We start from the raw sequence: 22,628 nt of genomic DNA on the forward strand, positions 1-22,628 counted from the left end.
ATATATCAATATTGATACGAAGGTATTTAGAGAGAGAGGCTTTTATTTTTATAAATCTTTTAATGAAGAAAGCTGCCATCAATAAATCCTTAACGCCTTAAATTACTGGAAGACACCGATCGACAGGCAAGTAGACTTATTTGCTGGGAGATAACTGCACCGTCCGGAGTTGAAAGCACCCATTAGAACGTCGATGAGGGTGTCAAATTGACTAGATTATATATCTGCCCCACGCATCTCAATACAAACAAGTCCCTTCCATCTGAAACATCTGGAGGAGCGATGCGTATCGGATTAGGGCCGAATGTAAATGCCGCGGGAGTTTTTTGTCAAGTCATTCGTCGAGTTTCTCTTTAAAATCCGCGAGAGATAGACCGTGCCAGAGTTCGGGCTCGTGACAAATTTCGAATCTTCGATTCGTTTCTCGATGGCGCGAGCGGGCGAGTCGATCATCTCGAATTCAAGACGACGAAACGGCAGACCCTTATCAGTGTCCGAGATGCGATCATCGATTTTCGGGCAACCGGCGAAGGGCCGGACGAAACTATTTCACGAGAACATTCCATGTCTCCAGAGGAGAAACGGCGCTTCTGTGTCTCGACGCGGCGACCACATTCCATCGCGAAGCGTTTTATTTTATTGGACTGAAAGGTGTCAAATATAGGTGGCAGGGGCCCATCTACTTACATACCGATGCGCGAGCTCGAAGAAACTCTCCGTCTGCCCCCGTCGTTTCCCCCCATCGCCTTTCTATCCGGTCTGATTTCAACGTGTGGGTAAAATCCCGAAGTGAGAGGACCCGGCTCGCATTGTGGCCTAGGTGACAGATTTTTGACAGATTTTGTCTGATTTGGTGTCGAGTGACAGACCTGAGAGGCCCGATCGTGCAGCTTCCTCGTGGTTGACGTCGTATATCGCCCCTCTTTACACCGAGCAACCTTTCTAAAGCGACAATTGACTATGTTCCACCCCTGTAATCCTTCGTACTAATTATTATTTTTATATAGAAAATTAGGGCGAAATTTGTAAAAATTATTTCTCTTTGGTATTTATGAAATTCACATCTGGAAAAACATCTTTTATTCACCTATTTTATTGCTTTCTTTTAAAAGATTTGTGTTGAATAACTCACTCTCTTTATCTAATATTATCTTTATGGCAATATTTTTTAAAGATTTTAGGATGATTTACTATGGTTTCTATTTTCAGAAAATGCCTGTAGCTATCGCATATTCTGCTGGCTGCGAACTACATAGGCCGAAGATAAATTTCCAGTTTCGTATCACAACTATTATATGGTCAAGATTCCCTCGTTTCTGTCGAGCCACTGTATTTGGAAAAAGACGGGGGACTACCACGGTGTGGGATACGGCTTATTTCAGCAACAATGCGCGCGGTCAGGCGCTAGCATAGACATATAATGCACCCCGCTAACGTGAAAATTATTCTGTCAAACATTTGGGCATCGGATTTACGGCGGTGTCCGTCTAGGACACGCTTTCTCAGAAAAGATATGCCAATTGAAGCCGCCTTCGGCAGATGCCGAAAGGATTTGTCGGCAGAACTTCTCAATGAGATGCATGCCGATCTGCGCGTATGCTATTAGATGACAAGGTTGACGCTCAATATTTAATTTTTGAATGGTCCATTCAACACCTTTACATTTTCTGATGTGAATAAGAAATATTTCTAAAGTTCGTAATAATTATTATTAAAAATAATAAACGTTATATTGATTAATATAATAATCAATTATTAAGTGCACAATATCTTATGCAAAAACAAATGCAAAATTAGAAAAATTAATTGTAAATTAATTGTAAATATAGTAAGATTGGCTTGACAAAACTCTGCTTTTGAATTTAATTTATTCAAAATTATTAGATAAAATAAATTAATTTGTTTTTTGCGTAACATGATTCAAATGTTACTCGATACATTCGCTGCCGTACCTTTTCGCGAGAGGTATTATTTTCGATTGCAAATGTATAAAATAAAATTGAGAAATCCGATCACTTTATTTGAAAGGATTTCAGACTTTTCGTCTTCGATCGCTATTACTATTTTCATAGTAAAAACTGTCGTGTGACGAAGCGCAACAATAGCTCCGAGACGAAACGAGAAACGAGACGAGAAGCTACAAAACAACTTCTGCCTGCAAACACGAGGAATATTGTGACGTTTCTTCTCCGAGTGACATTCTATTTTCAGGCCGGTAACGTCTCGTGCCTCCAACCGCACGCACTGTATACGCTATAGAATGGAGAATACGATATACCCGTGCATCCCCTCAACCTCCCCCTTTTCATACCGTCGATTCACCTTCTCTAGACACGCAGCCGGGGTGCTCTCATCGTAAATACAAACAAACAACAATCGGCCTCCGTTTCTGCCCACGAGAGCAGCAGGCAAGGTAACAGAGGGACGATTTACCAAGAGTTTCAATGTGATTCTCGTCGAGCTGAAATTTTCATCGAAAAGCCAATCTTTTGTTACCGTAACGATGTAGCGTGAAATCTTATCGTTCTAATTATTTCAGATAATTTTTATTATACTAGAAATTAAAAATAAATATATATTTTAAAGCACTCTTTACAAATTATGATTCTAAAACAGAACTACTTCTTTCGCATCCGAAGTATGTATTTTTAGATCCGGAATTACATGCGCTCATTAAACTGTAAAACATTTACAAAGCAATTCCCGAATTTTTTTCGCGGAAAAATTTTTTTTTCCCCGAAAGAAAGTTACATTTGTTATATTTTTTCATTTTAAATTACTACTTTTTCTTTATATACTGTTATTTATCTCCCATTGCGCGATTTTGTAATCAGCCGTTTGAACACGGAGGGAGACATAATATCAGACAAGATGAAAAGCGAGCTCGCCCGTTTCTGGTCCAATGTATCGTGTACAAATGTATATGGTATTCTGTCGGCATAACTATACAGTCGGCGAAAAAGGAGGGTATATGTATTCCAGCAGCGAGGAAGATCATACAAAGAAAGTTAGGATATATGCTGACTGGCTCCGGACCGTCGCGCAGAAAGGGTCACGCTTATTCTCTTGTAAAGTGTCTATACAGCTCGACTCAAGCTCAACATGTTTTTCCGAATACATTTACTAAAGAAGATAAATTAAAAGAAAAAGAAAATTTCTTTTAACTTTAGAGATAGTGCCTTCGAGGCAGCGCGGTTAATGAAAAATTATTTTTTTTCGAAATACAGTAAGTAGACGGCCAAATCTTATAATATAATTCCGGATGAACTTCGCCTTCACAAAATCAAATTGAAACTATATAAGTTATAGATACTTAACGCTAAGATTTAAGTAACTGCGAAGAGAGAAGATTGATGACTTCGACCAAATTTTGCGTAAAAAACGGATTTGAAACTTATTAAAGAATTCAAAATACATGTAAATTATGTAATGATTGAAACATCCTGTATGTATTGTATTGTTACGGCAAGCAGTATCGCAAGGACGCGATGTGTGGATTTGTTCGAGATACTTCATCACAATGGGTATCATGCGATATAGGAACTAGAAGTCTTGTAGAAGTCAATATCTTAAATCATCGAAAAATAGGTCGAACGCTTGATTTGTTGCGAGTTGTATAAAATATACATGAGTGATTTTGAAGAGTGGATTATTTTCTATCGCGATTATTTTATAAAGTTAAAAAATTATACGTATGAAAAAAAAGCATACAGAATTTTTAATTGAACTCCAAAGAGTCCAGAAAGTATAACGCGGATAGAAAAATTAATTAACTTTTATAATTTCCATTTTCTCATATTTTCGAAGGCTAGTATCGCTATCTCTAGAGAACACCTCTAACAAGCAGACACGTATTCTCTCTCGCTCCACCGGCTCACTATTATGTTTGTAACTGCGTCAACCATTGATGTCAATAGCGGACGCGCAAAATCAAGCGTCTGCGAGATCTGGAATTTCCGGGACTTTCGCCAAACACAGTAGGGCACACACATCGGGAAGCAGAGAGTGGAACAAAAACACGCGAAGTCCCTGGACGTCGCGCGCGAGCTTTCGGCCTGACCTCGCTTTGCCACCAATTAGCATCTCTCTTAATGACGATCGTCGAGCGTGCCCGCGCGCTCGCGTGACTCCTATACGCCGATACACAATCGTACAGCCGACTCTTACACACACACACGCACACACATATATTCGCGAGGCGACAAGAGCGAAACGGAGACAGCGAGAGATCCATAAAAAAGCCCTTTACCCCCACTGATCGCGGTTGTCCCCACTATCGCAATCTCACCCTTCCAAGCGCATAACGAACGTAACGCGTGCACTCCGCATCACCCTACTCTACCGCGTCGGGCTTACCCCCACTCGTCCGCTTCTGTGAAAGATCTTTATTTCGATCGTCGACCGATTAACGACCGCCGAGCGTCTGTTCTCCACGCCTCCGACGCGTTCGCTCGGCCAATCGGCTCCCATCCTGCCAGCCATTTTGGTCCATCGGGAGGCTGCGCGCACGTGTATCGTCCTTCTCCACCCTTAGTCGTTGCATCGTGGAGGGTGTTGCCTCGCGATGTATGTGCTATCAGCTGTATGCATCCGTATATGTGGTATGCGCGCGCGCGTACGTTTGTTCAACGAGGCAATGTTTCCATTAAAGGAGAAAAGATACGCGGGGTAGCTGCGCTCGCTGCGCTCCCTCAAGCGCGCGTCCACGTTTTACACATATACTGGTTTTTAAGAAATTTAAAGAGCAATAAAATCATTGTCGAAAATGCTCGTGACCGCGTGGTCGAAATTTCGTTCGTCAATTTAACTACGGAGGAGATGCAGGGGATTCGAAATTTGCATGTAATTTCGTTGAGAGTAACGGCAATAAAATACTATCCTTTTTCTTCTCGTGCAAACCGCTTCGGTTTTTTTTTTCCCCTCGTCGCGTCACATATAGATAGTTACTGCGATCGGTGTTAAATCTTGAACAACGGACGGGGGTGGCCGAAAGGGATAAAAGGGCAAGAGGGCAAGTTAAGAGCTCGCGCGCTCGCTCGCTCCGCGCTTCATCGATGCTCTTCTTTTTCTCTTTTACGTCAAACACGTTTCTTCGTTCACGTACTGGGGGGTGCCGTTCTCGTGTTCGCGAGGAACGCGTGTGTGTTCCATCGTAATAGAATTCGCGGCGGAGGAAAGATCGGCGGACGAGGGAGAACCGGGAGATTGCGCAGTTCTGTATTCTCCTCTCGCACAGTCGCGCGTATGTATCATCGAGATAGAGCTTATTTATAACGATAGTGGGTTAAGAGGGGCGGGAGGGAAAAAGAGGGAACGCATCGCGAACCCTCGTTTCTTCTCCGTTCTCCCGCTACTCCACTCGCTTGTGCGGCGTATCCTGGCGAACGGCGGTGGGGAGTTTCACCCGGGAGGTGGTAACAGGGAGTGCATCCGAGAAGCGGGACGATCCCGGGGTCTTCGCTGTGTGCGTCCGTACTCGTGACACACCGTCGAATCGCGCGATGGTAGGCAGGTAACAGCGGGGAGTGTATCGAAGGCAGGACGAACCGGGATATCGCGCGCGCACACACACATACGCGCCAGTCGTTCTAGCGCCGGTATGTGTCCAGAAGCGAGACGAATCTCCGTGCATGTGATCCCCTTCCCCTTTCGGTCGCACGCTCACGCATACGAATACCAGCCTGTTTTCCACACACCACGGCGCTCTCGCTTCTCGCCCCTCCTTCTCTCGTTCTCTCTGTCGCCCTCCTCTCTCTCACCAGCTGGCTGCGGCGCTGTGTGTTTCTCGGCGCCCACAGATATACAGGCAGACGCGCGACGGCAGCGTCCCCGGAGCGGAGCGTGCGACGGGTTTTCGGGGAGACGCAGGTCAGTTCGGCGGCTCGCAGATAGTAGTGGGGACCGCGAAACGGGGAGGATAGGGGTTGTTGGATTCACGGGGTACACCAGGTTATCAGCACCACCAAACGGCGGTACCACGAAGCACACGGCGTCGTCGTCCGCCACCGTCGCCGATCGACGCCGTCGCCGGCGTTGAGAGAGCACCCCCGAGGTAACGCTCGTTTCACGCGAGAAACAGACGATACGCGAAGTGGAATAACAGAGTCCACGTTGACGGCACGTTCCCGCGTCCATCGCCGCGGCACGTCGGAGAAGAGAAGAAGAGGGCCGGCCTCCCCACCTCCCCCTTCGACACACGGCGCTTTACTCTTCGGAGTAATCACTCCGGAGTGAACAGTCACCTGCCTCTTCGGTTGCGATTCCGAACAACGTGCCTGCCTCTCGTTTCGGTCATCCGCGAGGAATGCTAACGACGTCGCACTGTAGTCGTCGCTTCGCCACGAAGTACGTTTCGGAGTATGTAAATCCTGACATTTCTGCTGTGCCATTTCCGTTCGTCAGAATTTTCGGGATGATTCGCGAGTGAGGACGTACAACGAAATAAATAAGAAAAAAACTGAAAAGTGGACGGAAGCAGCCACGTGGTCCCGAACGAAAATATCCTTGGGAGGGAGCAACTACGTGGATCGTGCAAGGATATCATCTCCAGCCGATACGGGGCAGCGACGCATTGAGGGTACGCCGGGAAAGGTAAGCGACAACAGAGATTGATTGATCCGAGATCGTGTACAAAGTGCTGCGTAAATATGAGATTTCTGAATGCTTCCAGCCTTATTCAGCTTCGAAATTTCTCTTTCAACGCGCGTTGCAATCATACGCGACGAGAGAAAAGTGTGCGATATGATTATTAATTTACGAGATAATAGATTCGTGAATTGGATCTTTTGCGTTCTTGATCGTTTAAAATTGCGTTGTGTGTGTGCGTGTATACGGGTGTGTGTGTGTGTGTGCGTGTTTCGTATAAAAATTGCTGAAATCTTACAATAAATCATGCACACGCTTTTGCGAAAGCGCGCTTTCATTAAATTCGGCTGATATATGTCTTTTTTCAATCGACAATTACGGAAAAATTGCGCAAATCCTTGAATTTTATTCGGAGCCTAAACATTGAACTATTCTTGCACATGTAAGAGAGCTTTCAGATAATTTTAACAAGAATTTACTTTGGTATCTTAAAATTGACAAGAAATATCGTAAATATAATGTGAATAATGAAAGTTGAAGTGCGATTTCTATTTTATAGCACAGTCATGCAATTCTGTGATTCTAATATCGCATATGCACTGGGGCAATTTGAATTAGATAATATATTAGTGAATCATTCAAACGTTGCGTTTTGAAAGAAACGTCAGTCATATGTAACTGTTATTCGCAATTAGAACCCTCAAATTATAAATTCTCATAATCTTCTCTTGGAAATTATAACTTAAGATTATTCCTTCGACGCACCGATGTGTAATGATTATTTCCTTGATGCACCGATGTGTAATGATTGATAACACATAAAATGTACGCAGTGTGTAGTGTCCATCTTATATCTCTCATTAAATCGCGTTTCAATCTTCAATATTTGCTTTCTGCAATTCACAACATTAAATTAATTGAATTATTAAAACTTATATTTCATCGAGATTAATATATTTATTATAAAATACTCTGTTTCCGATAATGTTTTCAATACTAATAATTAATAACATTAAATAAATTGCACTAATTGCAACTTTCGTATAAAATATAAATCTTGAAATGAGATATGTTCAGAAAACAAAATTTTAGAAATTATGCGAAGATAAAAATAGAGCTAAACAACTCTTTCTGCTTTGTAAAAACTGGTAGGCTATTCTCGGGCGAGATTTTGGTCTCCGACGATTATCCCGACACGCCCTCCGATCGTTCGATTCAAGGAAAGACTTGGAATCCTCTTCTGTCAGAGTGAGACAAAATTTTAATTCGTGACATTTATTTAGAAACTGTAAATCTTTCCCGATGTAAGGTCAATGTACTCTTAATAATTTTTAGCTCCTTGTGTTACAATGTATAAATTTGAACCTAACATTGTACACTTATTTAGAAGTTTTCGTTTTTCCGTCGCCTGATCTTATTCAGAAGTTTTCATTTTTCCGTCGCTTGATCTTATACGGTAATCAAGTTGATCAAAGATTAAAAAACATTGCGTAGAATGACGAAATAATGTTGAAAAGGAGTAAAATATCTTTTCTTGAAAATTAATACAAGCTGTGTTTCAGCATTTTCGATTGATTCCAAATTGATGAAGAAATGTGCAGTAATCCGCTCCGGTGTGAGCGCTGGGACGTATTATGTGTGAAGTAGCTCACAAGAGTTTTGAAACGATGATACTGCATATAATCGTAACGATAACGCGCGTCAGATGAGCAACCATATGGATAAATAGATCTATTTAAAATTTCAACTGGTTCGACTTTGTCGAACCACGAAAGAAATTGGCGTAACGATCGCGGACGCGACGAAGATCTGTTCCGCGTCGCTTATGAATTCTCGATCGAGCGTTTCTGATAAATGAAGTCGCGGAAATCAGCCGTCTCGCAAAAGAAAGCGGCGACGGAGCGGCTTCTTGCGTAAGACCGCGGCGAAGAAAGACCGGCGCCTTTTCGCGCGTATCACGCTCGTGAGTGGCACCGGTAGCCAGTCGCATGCTCGTCCTGTTAATTGTCGCCAATTAACGAGGTACACCTCTCGCCGGCGTCTCACCTTGCTTTGCCGGCCACCTCCTTATCGGCTCTATTCAGGATCGCCGCCGTCTTTTCTCTACGCCAGCTCGTACACCCCGACGAGCAGCGGTAAACCGTCGTTCGCGCTTTTGTCGGCATAACGCCGCGTCATCCCCGCTAATCGTCACGAAAAGTACGCCGCGTTTATACGACGTCCTCTCTCGATAAAGACCGCTACCGGCCGCGGCCGAGAGTGAAACGCGCCGCGCGAGCATCAATCTTTGTACCGATTTCTTTGGCCGAGCGGCCGTCCTAACCGCGGCGAAATCGGTAATATGAGTTTAGTTACCTATCGCATCGGGGTTCCGGCACCGAAATCACCGCTCGTTAGCGAAGTACATCCGCGCTCTTCTTCTCGCTCAGCAGTGTAGGCGAGAGAACACATCACGGATTTTTTTTTCTCTTTTTTTTTGGAGTATTCGCTAGTTTATTCTCAGTTTTGTGCGCGGGCGAAATTAACTTCTTCCGGCGAGAACGATGATTAGCAACACTCTCCGCCGGCCATAATATTCTAAATGAATGTACTCGGGATTTTAAATCGCCATTTATCAAGTTTTAACATGTGATTTTTAGCAAGTAAACTTTTAGCAGATTAACATAATTGCTTTTTTTTATTATTGAGCAACGTAGTATGCAATCTTAATTGCCAAGCAATAGAATCGAGAAACTAAAGTCATACAGTAAAAAATTTTTTGTTCGCGCTGAATATTTTAGGGCTGAGGTTTATGACGTTGCTAATGAAACTACTTCTAACGGAAATAAACAGAACGATAAATATCACTTAGAAACTAATAAGTTCTAATTTTATCAAATAACGCGTTTGATAGGTTATAAGCGCTGGTCTAATTAATGTTGGTCTAATCACGTTTAAGACGATCTATTTAATTTTTAATATTTTTGTATTTTTTCATTCTTATATTTTTTTCATCTCCTGTTATATAAATGAATGTATTACGTCTGTTTTTACAAGACTATTTTGTCCGCAAGGAATGCAATAAATATATCAAAATTCAGAAAACGTGCGATGGAATTCTACGATATTCGTAGCATAATTGATAAATGTTTCTGGCATATAATATAAAATTTCAAAATGCTATTTTGTTATTTAATTGTAGCCTTAAATACTTGTTATTAAAGTCGTGAATTTAATAAATTCAATCAGACTTTGGTAGCACTTTGGAATGTAAACTCATCAGTCACCAAGCGCTCCAAGCAGATATTTTTAACTAGAAATAACTTCTCCATGTTGGAGCAGATGTATTGTCATAAAACACGATACATATTCAATTTGTATTCCAAAGTGCTGAAGAAGCAATCGATTTTAAGCGAGCCGATTTCGATGGTTATGCCTTTCAGCGTCGCGACAGCCGTCGGACATAGCCGCGTCCGCGTCACTTTCACCCGATTCCACTAGCGTTTCGTTCCCGCAAGGTTCTCTCGCGAGGTGAAGTGGTTACCAGCATCATCCTCGGCTGGTGGTGACTCGTGGCGTCCTTTTTTTTCACGAGTCATCTCCGTAGGTGCCGCGCAGTTTTCACGACGAGAAGTGGCCGCCGACGGGGGGTTGGCGATATACGTCTCGCGGTCCGGGTTCGGCCGAACGGGCTGACGGACAAACGTACAATGAGAACGAGGAATGCCCCGCAGAGCCAGACATGAAGACGTCACTCAGAAACGGTAACGGCTAGGACACGGGGTCAGGTCTGATCTGACCGTTCCGAACTGGCTCCGCAATGCCAGCTGCGTTCTCTCGCGTGAGTCAGCGTCGATTCGGACGGTTCGTAGCGTCGCGTCCGAGCACTTCCTTCGGGACGAAATTCCTCCCGAAGCCTATATCGGTATCGAGCTCGCGCGTTGACATATCGCCGGAAATTCCCAAAACTCGCACGGCTTATGAAAAATAGGTAAATAGGAAAGGAACATTTTTTAGCATTAGAGAATTTCATTCTCCAAATGCTTCAATAGAATGTATAAAAAATAAATATTTGTGTATATCGATAACAGCAAAGCGAGGAATAAAATATTTAAAGCTAAATGAAAAACGGCTGAAAGAAGAACGTAACTATGAGAGGAAATGCTTTTAATAAATATTAAACTAAGGACGTTTTAAATATTGAAGAGGAATTTAACTTTGATCGTCAAAGACAAAAATTGTAACTGCAGTAGTTCGCAGTAAAAATCCACAAAAGAGCAACAGATCACAAATTATAAAAAAGAGATAATTATCTCACTGCATTTTAACTCTCAGATTTTTTAATTTAAATTCAAGTGTAATTATACGATTGAATCATGCGAGTATAACACAAGTGTACAAGATCTTTCTGCTATTCTACTACATTCGTCATAAGATTTCCGAGATATTCCGAGTCATTTGTATCGGATGTAACACATGTTCATTGAACAATGCACATATTCGCGCTTAACTATCAGTTAGCAATTCCAGGAATATCGTCTGCCGCGGAATATAAAGCAGAATCTGTCAAATTTTTTCGTAAATTCAACGACGACCCCGGTAGAACGCGACGATTAACGCCAGGGAGGTAAAGCATAAATCTTACGCAATTTAAGCTAGAGCTTCGCGCGGCTGACAATGAATGGCGAAGCGCCATTTCAGCGCTTCGTTGGCTCGTAATGCGGCCGTAAATTAAGTCCCGCGCCGATTGGTCCACGTTCACATTCTCTGATTTACAAGCAACGACACGTCCCCGTCGTGTGCGCATAGGAGACCCGAAATCACTCGCGTTTATCGTTCATCGTTCTTGTGACGTAACTTCTCGCATTGAACGAAAGATTTCGTAACGCTTTCGCGCTTAAAAAAAAAGCTCGCGAGATCACTCGTTTAGAGTGTTTGCTCGCTCGAGATTTCCAACGAAAGTTCATGAATTCACACAAACCACAGTCGTGACTGTAAAATATTCTCATTCCAATTGCAATAATTTATATCTTGCGAAAAAAACCTATCGTTCATAAAGTGCGTCGTAAAATATCATCGATGTAGTTCACGTTCAATCTGCTTTTTGCTACGCATTGCGCTCAAGTAAGTTTTTAATAGCTTCCAAGTTACTGGTGAGAGTTTCAACGCTGAATTAAAAAAATATTTTCTAATTTGGCATTAAACATAACAACAACATGTTTTAATGAATTGATTTTGCAACTATCTCAAATCAATTACACAACATAAATCAACAACATTAATAATGTTTATCGCGTAAGTTTTTGTACGTCCAATCATAAACAAGTGTACACGCTGGCACACGCTGATCTATATTCAGGTTGAAGAACCTGAGTTATCATTAGTCATGCCGAATTTTTCATGACACGTCAATAGGCTGTTTCCCTCAAAACTCTCCAGGGATTTTACATCCGGTTAAATAGATTCATCTTGATGTCTCTCCAGATCCCCCGATGAAAAGTTGGCAAATGCTTTTTCAACTCCATACTTCAATAATTGGTAAATATCTAATGCCAGAATTATTCCCTGGAGTAAGCGCCGTCACGCGCTGAAGAGTCATATATCGATCATCGATGAATAACGATCATTTATCCTTTCGTGCAACGCAGGCTACAGGCTATCTACACTACAATCATATACGACACATCTCCTTCGTTGGTACAACAAGACCCCCTGGACCGACTAATAACCTGCCTCATTGTCACCTTTCAAAAACAGCTTTCAGCTTATCAGGGTTCTTTCGGTCATCCTTCCGTGTCCGACAATTTTTGGTTTTATGCATTTTGCTCTCTCCTCTCTTTCTCTCTTTCACTGGCGTCACCAATTAGTGGTTTCGTCGAAAGGACCGCGGGAGGTCCAGGTTGCCCGGCGCGGCAAAATATGCAAGGACCGCAGACTACAAACACCTGGTTGCCAGGTACCGACTGTCCTGACCCGCGCTTTCCAGCTCTCTTGTCAAACATCACGTTCTGAACATGTCAATTTTTACGCGAAAGAATTCATTTCAGCGATGATTGACAGTGCGGTATCTACTTTCATCATATATTAGGATCGTTTTGAGAGGAAATTGTTCGACGAGAAGAAAACACATGAAAATATTTGAAATGTTTTAAGTTAACAGTCTATTAAGCCAACTATACAATTTTCTATTCAATATTTTTCCTTTTAAATATAATGTAATTTAGATTTATAAATAAAATTTAAAAATTATTGAACATTTCAGATTAAATAAATTTCGCGATTCTGTAAAGATAGACAAATGAAGGAGCTCACATCTTCATTCGAAGGTCGTTTATATTTAATTTAAGCAACGATGATGGTCAGTAACTTGCATTTCCGCAGTTGCTTTGATAAAAGAATCGGTAGGCACTAAAAAAACCGTTTATCCTATTCCTGGACAAATCGAAGGTAGGACTACCGACGTTTTTGCGGATTTAGGGACGCGATGAGCACAAATCATTATTAACGACTGTTATAATGCGACAGCCTTTGTGCATTTCGTGAAATATCGCGAGCGGCGGAGTTTTATTAAGCTGCTTTGATCCAACTTGCAGTCTGCGATCGTCATGATTTCGAGAGCGAATCACAATATTACCTCCGTGCTTTAGTACTGCGCGTATCTCGATATTTTCATATTATATTTTCAATACATTTCATTGTTCATTCTATCAAGTTCATAAAATATCATTGATATAATCGTGAAATATAAATAGTGTTTAATTAACAAGAGATATTTATACCTGGATGGTGATTTTTGACAATGCGCGTGAGATGACGGTTGGGCAAATAACATTGTTGTGTATAAATTTTAATTAAGCTAGTTCTAAATATTTAAATAATATTCCTATATTTCTATAATTATTCAAACAACATTGACGTTTGTATAATAGGAAATTTTTCAACCGCATTTTCGACCGCGTTAAAGTTTCGACGTTCTCCGATTCGTTAAAATTCTTCATCTACTTATTTATTCCATACAATCATACTAGGATATAAAAGTATACACGGATTCACGTTCCAAGGAATGAATTCATATGAAAAAAAAAAGAGTGGAAGAGTCATTTTAAAGGAAGAGAGGCGCGAGGGAGCCCCGAATTTCACGGAATCGCCGCGAACGCCTCGCAGTCTCGTGCGGCAGCGGGAATAATTCAAGGTAGAAGGCCGCATCGATTTCGTGGATAGGCGTCCTATCCGTGGCGATGTTGGAACCGCCGACTCGGTTTATAATAAGACGCTATAATAACACGCCGAGACCTCGCGCGCCCGCGCGCAGGTGTAAGGAGGTGTCCGGCACCTTAAGGCTTCCAGTAGGGTCGAACGGAGCGGCATATTTCATCCATTGTCGCCCCTCAACTCCGGCGGCGGCACTTTTCAACTTTTTATAGAGATTTTTATACCGCTATATCTATACCGCCTCTCTACGTGGCCGCGCGACAGAGAGAGAGTCACCCGGGTGAAGCCGGGAGAAAGCGAGAGAGAGAGCCCGCGGCGGGAGAGAGGAGGGCGCAGGACGCGGAACGAGGGGGAGGGTTCGCCCCATCGTGCCTGAATATGAATATAATAATGAGAACGGGTTTCGTCGTCGTTCCGCTTCTCCGCTTCTCGTCCTTCGGCTTCGCTCACGGGATTTCTTCTCTCACAGCGGTTAGCTGTGCTCTTCTCTCTCTCTTTCCCATCCTCCTCGGCTTTTTCCGCTCTCTCTTTCTCACCGCGGATGTATATGCGTGCTTATATGCGCGCACTCGGCAGTGACAACAACAAAACCGGACGTGTGTCATTGCGCTTGCTAAATTGCCTTCTCGCGTCGCATCGTGTCCCGCGATGCCGCGGTCGCAGGATTTCTCCTGACGCGAATCGATCCGCCGCCTGTTATTGGACGCACCTGCTAATGTATCCTCGCGTGTAAACCGTATCGTAAGAGGAGCGTCAATGTAAAACTCGCGGATATAAGAGCAGCAAAAGATGCGGACGGGTTCTCGGCGATAGCAATCTTTCTCCTTGCTTTCTTTTTCGTTATTATTTTCGCGCATAAGGATTGCTCGTAGGATGATCATTCGCTCTTTTAACCTTCTGATCTTTTCATTATCAAAGATAAAAATTTATGCAAAATAAAATAATGTTAACTTTGTGCTAAAACTAAAAAAAATGTTGTAAATGTAATTTGGAGCAACCATTGGAATTTAAAAAGAAATCTTTCTCTATTTTATTAAATAATTCTACTAAAACATTTTTCTACTTGTTGTTTTAATTATGTAGATATAAACGCGTCTTTCGAAGTGTGAAAGAAATATATTTCGAAGTGCACATACGAGAATGAGTGCGAATTGTCGGGATGTAAGGATTAGAAGCGGTTAGATAACACTTACATCGCATAGGATGCAATTCGAGTGCATCTAGATTGTATTTCACAGAGTCCTTATAAATCGGTTACTGCGTTTAATGCTAAAATATCTACTTCTTCTAAAAGATGTGGTCAACACGCGATACAGAAACATGATATAAAAAAACTGTAACGCTAATATTTTATGTATGACGAATAGTTCGATATATCGAGTAATTAGATAGTTTTAAATAATTTATCATTTAGAATTTTTACAACTTTAAAAAATTCTTTCGAAGATTTCCGAAATACGTCATCGGCATACTCTCAACGATAAATGAATTTAGATAAAATGCGACAAGTGCACAAAGGATGCCAGAGGACATAAATAACTCTAATCTTTTAGATTCTCCTTTTAGATTCTCCTTTGTGCACTTGTCGCATTTTATCTAAATTCATTTATTGCCCACTGTAATCTAATATATATATATATATTAGATAAAATCTAATAATCTATATATAATATATATAATATCTATATAAAATATATATAATATTATTTAATATATAGATATATTAGTGCAGGAAGAAGTTATTCTTCAAGTTTTATGGGTTGATACACATAAGTGAGAGGTAGTTAATTAGATTATTCATACGTCCATTCAATTTGTTTGGAAAGAAAATCCAAAAAATTCTAATTCTAATTTAGAAAGTTTTACTTCTAATCCAGAACATTTTAATTCTAATTCGATCGATTTTCAATCCACCGTTTAACACAAGCTTGTTATTAAATTCGTAAAAATCATTATTTTCGGACAAGTTTCAGATATCATCCTAGCTAAAAAATGATTATGCATCCGCGTTAAATTTTTTGTAATTTTTAAAAAATTAGTCTCTGAAATTACAGCTTTGTGAAGATCTGTGTAAGGGTCGTTTCTTGAAAAACTACGGACTTGCCATAAACACGAAATAATGGATCGTCTCATTAAGTTTCGTACGCGCGACACTCTCCATAGAACGGAGAGAACCAGTTCGGAGTTCTCGTTTTTATCCGCGCTTTCTCGGGAGAAGCAGCGGCTTCTCAGGAGTTCTCCATCAATTAATTACCCGATTAATCAACGTCGAAGGCGACGTCGCATGCGCATACGGAGGCACTCGTAGCTTCCCACAATCGGCGAACGTCCGCAGAAGCGCAGAAACTGTCGTGAGGGAGAGAGGGGGAGAGAAAGAGAGAGAGAGAGAGAGAGAGAGAGAGAGAGAACGGCTCTCCTTTTTCCCCGTTATCTTTCTCTTTCTTTCTTCAGGTTTAGATTACGAGCCGTGAGAGCAATAACGGCGGGCGAAAAAAGGGAAAAGATACGTCCTTCTTGGATCTTCTCTACGAAGATAGCGAGCGAGACTCCGAGGGAGTCGACGCAATCGAAGAGAGAGAGAGAGAGAGAGAGAGAGAGCGAGGCGGTGAGAAATTGGAGAGACGGGGGAGAGTACGGAGCGAAAGAGTGAGAGGGAAGAAGAAGCAAGGAATGTCGTACACAAAGGTGTTGAGGCGGATAGCAGCAAGAGAGCAAGAGAGCCGAAGAAAAAGCCGCTGGAAAAAAGGTACAGTCGCGAGGGAGAGAACGAGCGTGATATCTCTCGGATAGAACGAGCGAGAGAAAGAGAGAAAGAGAGAGAGAGAGAGAGACGGAGTGAGAAAGGATCGGAGAGCTCGCCGCATCGGTGGAGAGATGCGTGTGTACGGTTATCGATATATTACGGAGGGAGGGAGTGAGGGAGGGAGGGTCGCGCCGGTGTGCGTGCAAAAGGGTGAAAAGGAGGGACATATTTTATATTTATGGGTATTTGCCGCTACTGTGCTCTCGCGCCGGCGGCTTGCGGCAGAGAGCTAACCGACGTCCCTCTTCTCCCTCTTCCTCTCCTCTCGTGCTCTCTGTCTCTCTCTCTTTTTCTCTCCTTCGACACGCTTTGTCCCGCTTACACCGCCGTTCCCTCAAGTATCTCCGTTTCTGTCGCGGCGAGTCCTCAGCGCAGGACGCGCAACCGGCGGCCGGACCATGTGTCATCTCTGGTGCCATCCCATATTCCGTTCCTACCATGATATGCTCAAGGCTCGCTCCACGCTCACGCTGGATATCCTTTATAGGTGTGCGCGTTTGTCCCACATCTATATATAGATGCGGGGTGCCGTGTACGGAGTACAGCCAACACCATAAGAGTCCCGCGGATAGCCTCGTCGTTGTCAGACATTTCGCGCTCTCGTCAAGTTCTTCGCACTTACGTTGAATTTTTTCGCGCTGCCTATGAAAATCTGTCGGTTCGACACGCACGTGGTTCTTTTTGTTCGCGGTTGAATCGTGGACGGTTGAATCGCGCAATTGGAAGAAGCCGGATGGTGGTATGAAGTTCACGATTTGCTTTTTGACTTCGAGAGATTTTACACAGATTTTCAGACTTCGCGCTCAGGTGGTTTAATCCTTCTCTTATGCGGTGCAAGTATGAACATTGCGATAAACGCACACGAAGACGGCTTCGTCTCGAAGAATTTTAAACCTTAATCAATTTTCTAGATTATAGCTGTAGATTTAAAGATCACAAAAATAAAGTGGAATTAATAAGAGAAGTATTTATAGAATACTTTCCCCGAGACGCACAGTTCATAACTCATTATAAGTGCGATCTAATAAATATGCAAGTTTAATTAGGTGCAAATAGTTGTCGTTTAAAAATGAGGTGGCAATACTAGTTTAGAGCGCACACATGTTTATTTAGGCATGCCGCAGCCAATCAGTGCGAAAATGATTATGTAATCGCATTACTACGTAAGCCGAGAAACGGTACAAACTGGAGAGCTAGTTGGGCATGCTAATCAGTACATTAGGCAAGGTTAATTCTGTAACAGTTATACTTTCGACGCTCATGTTTACGTCTGTTGACAGACTCGACGTCTAATAATTAATTTTCGAATAATAAATCTAACTCCGAAGTATACAGCGTCGATACTTGACGTTTGATCTCATTTTATCCTTCTCTTTCTGAACTCTCGAATCACAAATTATAGAGTTGAATGTAAGTTTTGTTTAACGTTAAATTCGAATTTTATTACTGTAATATTAAAATTGCGAAAGAAATATTTATAGAATTCCAAGCGTAGATTGATGCAAATGTTTGCCAATAAAGTATAACTCAGCGCTTTCCCGGCGAACGTTCTGCTAGTGGACGCGATTTCCTACGAAGACTGTACGTTTGTTGGAGTGTTCGCCGGCAGCGGCACCTTCGGCCTCTCCCCTTCTTCCCCACCTTCCTTTCTATTTCGATTGCTCTTCTTCCCCGCACCCTTACGGACTTTTACCTTTTGCATACGTTTGCCGAAGAATTTATGAGCGTAGTTTGTGACTCGGGCCACCGGGTGCCTCATCCCTTAATTAAGGATTGTGCCACCGATGTTGCCGTCTTCTACGTGGATATGTCTCTTCTTCGCGCCGCGATCGCGCTAATGGCCTTGACCTCCCTCCGACCTATACGAGACGAAACTTAGGTTGGACAACAGTCCTAATCCTAATCTTTACTTGATAATAGATGTTTATGTCTTCATTGTGAATATAATAGTTGTACGTTCTGGCATTCATTGGCAAAAATTATTGCTGAAAAATAATGCATTTCGAAGAGTGCTATTTGTTGCGCACTTTAGTTAGAAAATATAAAATTGTTAGTTTAAACTTTGAAACAGTCTAAAAGTAAAAACGCGTGAACTTTTAGCAACTATCCGAATTCAAGATAATCATGGACATTGTTACGACATTGCGATTACAATTCGGATTAAACGCACAAATGTTTATCGAATGAAATAACATTAATCAGCTGCGCGCGCGTGTGGAAGATAAACTGCGCGGATTAGCGCGTATCGTGCAGAGCACGCTTTTTTCTCGATGATCCGCCAAGCACGCGGCGCGTTCTTTCGTCAACGGATGCCTACTCGTGTGATTCAAATCATCGAATTATATCAGCGTGCGAATCGCTTACCGCACCGCCCACGCATCAGCCAGCCGGCACTCGCACGGGAGGATCGAGCGAGAAAGGAGATCGTGTCGAGGCACACCGAGCGTGGATCCTTAATGCGGAGCGACTACGGGCGACGAACCGTGAGCGCTCCGTCTAATGCCTTCTAAAAGCATCCTCCGACACGCGGGTACGCGGGGATGAAGAAAGGGCGGTTCGGACGAGAGAAAATACGAGAAGCATTAGCGCGCGCGGTTCTCCGAGGAGAAAATCGGGGAAGGAAAGGGAGCGAAGTGAAAGCGGAACTCGAAGAAACGAGACGGAAGTCCAAAAGGGGGTGGTAGCGTGCGCGCGGAAGCATTGTAAAGTAATTTGCCGAGGCGTGTCCAAGAAGAGAATTGAGAAGTCTTCGCTTCCCCCCGTTTTTCTCGTCGTATTCTGTCCTTGTGACGTGATCTCAGCGGGAGAGAAGAGAAACAGCGCGCAACACCCCCCGACCATTAGGTACCGCGCGGCGCTACCACCCATGGCTGTCGGACGGGATGGATGAATGGATGGGCGGATATGCCACGCGGTGATGGTTTACCGAAGGGGTGGCTTTATTACGCTCGTCGGTTTTCGGCTCATCCGACCGTGAAACGCCGAAAGATCGCACTCGCGGTGACAATTTTGAGGAGGACGGGCTCTGCGGCTTGAATGAGATGCGGTGATGAAAAATTGCGGCGTGCGCCTGGGTGGTTTGCGGCTTCTGTATACGGAAATTCGTGCGCCAATATTCGAAATTTGAAAGTGTACGTTATGCAATGTCGAGTAAAATAGTTTTTAAGTAATTATCTTGATGTATGAAAATTCTTCATTGACGGTTTTAAATTTCTAAATATGGAACTTTAAACATTTATGTTTTTTCTAACAAACTTTGTATTTTATATTTGAAGCAATTATACTTATTTTGCATTGAAACATTATTATTGTGTTATTTTTGGTGACTGACTCGCAAAATTATTGTACATTAAGTTATTTAAATTATTAAAATTATTTTCAATCAATAGTCATATATAAGGTAGCGCTTCTACGAAACAATCTTTAAATTCACATTACCAGGTTTCAAACATCGTATATCTTTTTTTCCTTGAATTCTATTGCTGCAGCAAACCGAAATATCCAAACGCAAAATCTCGTATATCTGAAAGATCTTATCCTTCAAAGCTTACCCCCGGTTTACTCTCTTTTGCGGCGTAGACCGAATAACCTCGTGCCTGCAACACGCCCTATCTTTGCGGTCGTTCTTTCCGCCGTGCATTTTCGCCGAAAGTACGGACCCTATGAAAGCGCTCGTCGAAGCGTTAAGTGATGCAAAATACAAAAAGGTACATTCATTCAGGAAATGGGGGTCAGAGCAGCGCGCGCTTCAAAAGGGCGGGAGGAGCCGGGCGGGATACGTTAAGTAGCCACCTCGCACTGCAGGCGTCGGTCGTCAAGGGTCGTGGTCCTCCAGATTGGATCTCCCTTGGAGAGTTTACATCGTTTTTCCACTAAAGAAACCGCAAAAATGTCACTAATCTCACTCGGATTTCTTTTGCCGACTGTTCCACTCCAGAGAATCTGTCCTTTTTCTCTTGTAAGTGTCCGATTTTATTTGTTCTTACAATGCAACATAGTAACGTAACGTACAGTAACATAAACATCAAAACAAAATTAATTTGTAATGTACACTACTATAACTTGGCCGCAAAATGAAAATTTCATTCAGAACTGAATACAATTTCGTCATCATTGTCCTAACGGTTTTCTGTATTGTGACAAAAGATTGGCGCCGTCACCATGCTAGAATAGACAATCAGGTATACAGTTACATAGAAAATTCTTTCAGAATTTAACCATTTTTCTTTCTTTTTTCTTTGTTTCTTTGAAAAGCCGTGCCAAAGAATATCTTTTCTCAAAGGCTTAAATTTTGAGACCGTCTTAGACGGTAAATGTTGACAGCTATAAACATGATTTTAGTAAAATCATTCATGTATTCATGAACTTTAGAATTGGATTTTTTTTTAACATACTGGACTATATAGACATTTTTGATTGTTGCATCAATAACTTATTATTGAATATTAACTAATAAAGAAAATATTTATATTCAAGATATTAACAATTAATATTACAAAACTATTATGCAAATTCGTATTTTTTACAGTTTGCGTGACATTTGTCACAAAACATTCATTTTCGATTATTTTTGGATAAGGAGATATGTTAAAAATCATGCAAATCGGCGAGTACTTTATGGAAATTGTGAGCTGATTCGTCGCCGTTGCCGTCGACGATGATGACGACGACCGGTCGCGGTTGTTTGGATGGAAACCGGTTTGATTTTGAGCTCGTCGTCGTAAGACGAGCGTAAGACGCCTGTTCAATTATTCCACCGTAAATTTGTCCGAAGCGAACTGCGCTGTCGATCCAATGAAGCGATTCTGGATATAGAAGCCGGCATGAGAAATCACTTCGGCTAATTTAATGCAGTCGCCGATAATTGAATATCTGGATAAAGGCTAGATGGCTACCTTTATACATGCATACGATCTGTGTTTGCATTTTATTGCTGCAAAAATTTTTTTGCATTTAGATTTACTAGTGTAAATCAATGAGGAGGACGTTAATATAAATTTTTTGAAATCTACTCTAGAAAGATCTCGCTAGTCTATGAATGAAATTTGGTACTACGAACGGATCACTGAATGATCTGAGATAAGTGACTTGGACTCTCCCGCATCTCGATAACATTCCTTTTAACGAAATCCCTTAGCACGACTTAGTTGAATCACCTGATTTTGAAGGGCATCTCGAGCAGGAAATATAAATTAATTCGGCCCATTTTAAGGGGCGAAAGTCGTGACGTAGTAGAGGGTGGGCATCCATTCAGACTCCATTCATTCGTTCTAGCAGGACTATAAATCCTACGTTCTCGGATTCATTGTCCAGTTCGATGATCCCTTCGTGAGAACCGGACGTATGGGCACTTTTCTTGCGCATTTATTTAATCCTTCGCGCACTTGTGCCGACGGATAACACTTTCAGTCGCAAAATATAATAATAGTATAAAACAAGAATTACAACGACTGACGTTTGCTAACTAACAAATAACACCTGTGCAAAATACTTTTTTGTTGACGGATACTTTTGTACAAAAAAAAGTGTAATTGTAATTAAAGAAGATTTAGCTGCAATTATATTACATGTCTTCTGATGTTTCACAGCCTAATTAATCTCTAAAGTTTTACAATCTTTTATTACGTTTGTCAATGCTAATTGTTTGTCGCTTTAGCTTCAACTTTATCAGCAGATTGATGTTCAAAAGTAGATAGAAAATGAATTGCACAAGCCATAGAATTATCACGTCGAGGGAATCTCTTTCCCGTTCTAATTCGTAGATAAAATCTCGGAATTCTATTAACGGTCTGAGCGGAGGCGGATCTTGGCTATCTTGGTACCAATAAACGAGTCGTTTGTGAGTAATTAACTACGCGGGGAGATAATAGAAGTCTCTGGGGACAGTCATGGGGGAGCCCCCCATGAAGAACTCCACCGCAGTCTGTCAGAACGAAAGACCGTTTCTCGTTGATACTCGCTCCTCTTCCCGCGCGTTGTGACGCACACGTGGCGCAATACGCGCTACAGAGAAAAGGGCTGTTTAATCCCATTGGGAGTGCTAATCTTT

The 22,628-nt window shown here is 42.1% G+C and overlaps 1 protein-coding gene and 1 long non-coding RNA gene across 2 annotated transcripts in view; one reads left to right on the forward strand and one right to left on the reverse strand.

Moving 5' to 3' along the window:
- Positions 1 to 22,628, reverse strand: part of LOC105669331 (uncharacterized) — a 97,244-nt gene that overhangs the window by 5,747 nt on the left and 68,869 nt on the right. The gene's annotated exons all lie outside the window — the stretch shown is intronic.
- Positions 5,686 to 22,628, forward strand: part of LOC105669327 (homeobox protein OTX2) — a 50,540-nt gene continuing 33,597 nt past the window's right edge. The window contains exon 1 of the mRNA XM_012362219.2: positions 5,686 to 6,591. The gene's annotated coding sequence lies outside the window, so the exon portion shown is untranslated. The remainder of the gene's footprint in view (positions 6,592 to 22,628) is intronic.

The sequence above is a fragment of the Linepithema humile genome, chromosome 5, assembly GCF_040581485.1.
Source record: "Linepithema humile isolate Giens D197 chromosome 5, Lhum_UNIL_v1.0, whole genome shotgun sequence".
Taxonomy (NCBI): domain Eukaryota; kingdom Metazoa; phylum Arthropoda; class Insecta; order Hymenoptera; family Formicidae; genus Linepithema; species Linepithema humile.